The sequence below is a fragment of the Tamandua tetradactyla genome, chromosome 19 (assembly GCF_023851605.1).
Source record: "Tamandua tetradactyla isolate mTamTet1 chromosome 19, mTamTet1.pri, whole genome shotgun sequence".
Classification (NCBI taxonomy): Eukaryota; Metazoa; Chordata; class Mammalia; order Pilosa; family Myrmecophagidae; genus Tamandua; species Tamandua tetradactyla.
The window spans coordinates 45159558-45165023 of NC_135345.1; the positions used below are offsets into that span (position 1 = coordinate 45159558).

Consider the following 5466-nt stretch of genomic DNA (forward strand, 5'->3'; position numbering starts at 1 on the left):
ACTATTCTTTATCTTCCCTGATCCCTCCAGAATAGGAAACTGATCTTTCAAATTCCTTTGTGATGAAAATAGTGTCTATGTTTAAAGAAATATTTCTAGGGGTCAAAATGAATAATACATTATTAATGAAATCTTAGTTTTTGCTCCAAAGATAGTGGAATTTCAAAAGCAAGGCTTTTAAAAATGTCATTTATGGTAGGTTTTCATCTATTTAAAACATTTTTTTTGTTCTCTGTTTTTACTCTCTAAAATCATGTTAGGAAAAGTAAGTGGCTTTTGAGGAACCAAAAATGTATTTCTTAAAAGAGACATTCATTGCTCCTTTCTTGTTCTCATTTCATTGCTGGCTGTTTATTATAAATGTGGCTGATTCCCACAGTTGTTTTTTAATTTTTTTTCTGGGAACTTTTGAAAATTAGTCCCGTTGGAAGGAACTAAGTCAAAACAACAGTTAAATAGGCTGTTTCCTTATCAGACTTCAATATTTTAACCATTACCTGAGGAGTTTTTATATAAATTTCTATTATAAGTACTGTTCTCTCAGGATAACTGCTGCTGTGTTTAGCAATCTCTAATTTTGCACTGAAGTTAATTGTCTTTATATCCCTTAAGGGTAAAATTGTTCTGGGAAATGGCGGTGATTTACTGAACATAACCCTTCTATCTTTTTCCTTTTTTCAAACATGTCTGTTGATCTAATATATATATGTTACAAAGATCAAAAACATAATTGTTCTGTGTTCCCAGAATTATCTAAAAAGGAATTTAGAATATATATATATATATATATATATATATATAGAGAGAGAGAGAGAGAGAGAGAGAGAGTTATATATCTAGATAGATATATTTATATGGTAGATCATACACCTGAGACAATTGTTAGAGTAACTGAACTTAACCTTTTTAAAATTGGTTTGTTGTTTTTTTTTTCTAGTAATTTATTTCTAGAACTCAGGCCTAGAGAGACTAGGAAATTTATGTAATAGTTTCTTCTTTTTCCATACCCTCCAGTTGGGGCCTGCTTTTGTGGTTACAAAGAAATATCCTGTGCACAGTAATCTGAGCCAATTGCCAGATTTGTTATGTCACTATAAAACTTAACAACTGATTTTTGAAAGTGCTATATTTTTAATTTTTCTTATGTGATCCAGGAGTCTAAGTTAATTCTCCAAAGTACCTTATAAGATGACAAAGATGGCTTTCTCATTGAGTCAGCAGAGAGGCGACTGAAGAACTTTCTTGGATCACAGGATTTACAATTTGGAGAAATTAAAAAAAGAGAGAAAGAAATAACTAACTGAAGTTTTTGAGGTCTTATGAGTGTTGCTGACCTGTGATATTGACTCTCATTTCAAAGTCCTTTAGTTATTTTACTTTTCCAGAGTAAAGTATTTTAATATAAAAATAAAATAAATTCCCTTTTTGATACTATTGGGAATGTAGAACAGTTATGTATTTTTAATCGTAACATTTGGGATTGGAGTGCAAGTGACAGAAAGCCCATAGTAACAGTGGTTTGAAGGGACTTATAAAAGGTAGAAATTTATTTCTCTTTCACATAAACAGGAAGCAGAAATAAATTATAACTAATAAAGAGGCCCCTCTATTGTGAGGGACTCAGACACTTTCTGTCAGTTCTGTCTGCATAACACCTGTCTCCAACTCAGGGTCCGAGATGGCTGCTCCAGATACAAACTTCACATCTGCACTCAGCCAGCAGGAAGGAAGAATACTTACTGGAGCCCATAGCCTATTGGGCAGAATTTAGTTACATGGCCATATCTAGCGGTAAGGAAGACCGGGAAATAAAATTTTTATTCTGGACAATGGTATACTCAGCTAATAACTGGTGGTTATATTACCAAAGAAGTAGGGGAAGATCAATATTTGGAACAATTAGTGATGTCTGTTACAATTGTTATCAATAACTACATGAGGCAATTGTCAGCTTGTACACTTTTTCAGCCATTGACAAAATTCTTAAAAACTTGATCTGTTTCCTGGAATGGATCAGTGAATTTTGCTAATGACACTATTTTAAAGAAAGGTAGCCTCTGGTTTCTTTCTTACACGGTATAGAAAGAATGGGACACAAATCTAGAAGCTGATGTTTCTCATCCCTCTGCCCTGGCACACAGATAAATCACAAATCTTCGCAAGTATGCTGCCACATTTTGATTAATAAGCAAAGATTTTTGGATATATTTTATGGGTTGAATTATGTGCTCCCAAAAGATATGTTAAAGTCCTACTTCCCAGTAGCTCAGAATATCTCCTTATTTGGAAATAGAGTCACTGTAGATAGATTACATTAAGTGAGGCCATACTGCAGTGAGGGGGGGGGGGGCTTAGTCCAATATGACTGGTGCTCTTCTAAGAAGAGACACAGAGGGAAGATGATGACCACGTGAAGACAGAGGCAAACATTTGAGTTATGCTGCCTCAAACCAAGGAACACTAAGAATTGCTGGCTACCAGCAGAGGTAGGAAAATGCAAGGAAGCATCTTCTCTTACAACCTTCAGGAAGGGCCTGACCTGTGACACTTTCATCTCAGATTTCTAGACCTCATACTGGGAGAGAATACCTTGCTGTTGTTTGAAGTTACTTAACTGGTGCTACTATGTTATGGTAGTCCTAGAAAACAGATGGATGGATGGGTGGGTGGGTGGGTGGATGGATGGATGGATGGATGGATGGATGGATGGATGGATGGATGGATGGATGGATGGATAGATAGATAGATAGATAGATAGATAGATAGATAGATGTTGATAGATAGATTGTTAGATGTTGATAGATGTTAGGTAGATGTTGAGAGAGAGATGGATAGATAGGGAGAGAGAAAGAATACACCCTACATGAGATGAGGTTGTAGCTTGATATGGGGGACTCTTGGTGTTGGGGATCCAGGCTGTATCTTTTGGATCTGTTATGATTAACATGGGGCTTCATCCTCCATCAGGTCAACATTCTACCCAGTGGGAAAGGGAGGAGAGGAGTAGAGAGGGACATTCTTTCCCTCTACTGGTAGGATTTGGAAATTGTGCATATTACACAGGTGTATCATTTTTTGTAGAGCCATCCCTAATTATTAGACTTTCATATTATTTGTTATTTTTCATGCTTATAAACAGCAGCATATACATTCTGAAATATTTAAAATCATGAAATGTATTTAAAGATAATACAATATATAAGCATTTGATCAATTACTGTTTGTCCTTTGAATGATTTTTTCAAGTTTGTGTTCTCAGAATTGGGACAAACAGATTTGATAAATATTAATTACTTTTTTAAAATTAAAAAAATGTATATTCTTATCAGTTATGTGTGAAAGTGCCTATTTATTGCAAACTTACTAGCATTGGGTTTTCTTATAATGTGCTTAAAAATATATAACCTTTTCTTTATTTAAATAAAGAACTGTGGGAGCTGGGAAAGGGGAGCTAGAGTGAGCGATCCGGTGGCTGCGGCAGTGCCCAAAAGTGGGTGGGGGGGGCTGTGGAGGGGGCACCACGGGAGGTGGGGGCAGCAGGGGCTGGGGCAGCTCGCACCAGCCATGCCAAATAAAAGCAAGAAGAACAAAAGCAGGGAAAAGTGGAAAAAGTTAGAGAGGAGGATGAGACACAGTAGAATCAGATTCTCAGCAGGAAAAACAGAATTGTTTTTCCCTAGTCTGTAGTGTCTAGTAAAGTAAAAGTCCCCGTCTCTCAGCCCTTCATGAGGAAAGACAAACACCAGAAATTAGTGCAGGGTTAGTGCCAGCAATCATAGAAAACTTCAAAAACTACCACCCTTAAAAGATGTTCCTCCTGTTGATTAAGAGATGCTTTTTATTCAGGTGTTACATTAGTGTCATGTCCACTTTGACTTTGTTTCTGATCTGCTAAGTGACCTAAAGTGGAAGGAGGAAAAACAGCTGCTTTAAGTGAAATGGTAGAATATGTCACACACAACTGGAATGTGATCACAGAGCCCATTTACCTGGAAGTAGTCCTTACCTTCGCAGTTAACATGTTCCGAATATTACCACCTTCCTCCAATCCTACGGAACAGAGTTTGACCCGGAGGAAGACAATCCGACCTTAGAAGCAGCCTGGCCACACCTACAGCTTGTCTATGAATTTTTCTTAAGATCTTTGTAGTCTCCAGATTTCCAACCTCATATATTCCAATCAAATATATTGATCAGAAGTTTGTATTGCAGCTTTCAGAACTCTTTCACAGTGAAGATCCTTCAGAGAGAGATTTTCCTCTCTGAAGGAAACTACCCTTCACAGAATCCATGGAAAATTTCTTAGCCTTAAGAGCTTACATCAGAAAACAGATAAATAATGTTCTTTATAGGTTTATTCATGAAAAGAACAACACAATGGCATAGAAGAATTACTGGAAATATTGGGAAGTATAATTAATGGATTTGCCTTACAGTAAAAGACAAGCACAAAGTTTTCTTATTGAAGGTCTTATAACCACTGCACAAAGTGAAATCCCTGAGTGTCTACCACCCACAGCTGGTGTCCTGGGTGATGCAGTTTTTAGGAAAGGACAGCACCCTTACTGAGCCAGTGGCAATGACACTTCTCAAATACTGGCCAAAGACTCACAGTCCAAAAGAACTTATGTTCTTAAGTGAATTAGAAGAAATTTTAGATGTTATTGAACCGTTGAAATTTGTGAAGATCATGGAGCCTCTTTTCAGGCAGTTGGCAATTGCGTTTTCAGTCTACGTTTCCAGGTGGCCAAGCAAGCCCTGTACTACTAGAACAATGAGGATATTATGAGATTAATCAATGACCACACAGCAAAGATTCTCCCTATCATGTTTCCTTCCCTGTACCGCAACTCAAAGACCCACTGGAACAAAACACTCCAGGGCTTGATGTGTAGTGCACTGAAACTCTTCATAGAGATGAATCAAAAACTGTGTGATGACTGCGTGCAGCAGTCCAAGCAGAGAAAATGAAAGAGAAGCTAAAAATGAAAGAACGGGAAGAAACATGGGTTAAAATAGAAAATCTAGCCAAAACAAATCCACAGGTACTAAAACGAGAGTAATATCAAAATGTTTAGGGTGTTACACAGTTTTTTCATAAGGTAAGAATGGGACTTCATCATGGGAGGTGAGGGAAATTGATTCCACTAACATTGTTTATGAAACTATCCACAATAAAAAATACTTTTCAACTTTGTAGGAAAGGAAAATAAAATGAGGGTGAATATTTATTTTCTCTCCTTCGCTTTTGCCATTTTCCTTTGAGCATATTGATTTTCTTAAGGAATTATGAAATATTTATGTATAAAATGATACTACTCTTTTGTTTTACTTGTTTCTTAAAAATTTCCATTTGTTGTGAGTCTTTGTGTGTGTGTGTGTGTGTGTGTGTGGTCTGGGAACTGAACCCAGGTTCAGTTTTCTGCATGGAAGGCGAAGATTCTACCACTGAACCACTGTTGTGAG

General features: G+C 36.8%; 1 pseudogene; it reads left to right on the plus strand.

The window, feature by feature from the left end:
• The first annotated feature begins 3564 nt into the window (after positions 1-3564).
• LOC143663583 (serine/threonine-protein phosphatase 2A 56 kDa regulatory subunit gamma isoform pseudogene) lies at positions 3565-5129 on the plus strand (annotated as a pseudogene).
• The last annotated feature ends 337 nt before the right edge of the window (positions 5130-5466 follow it).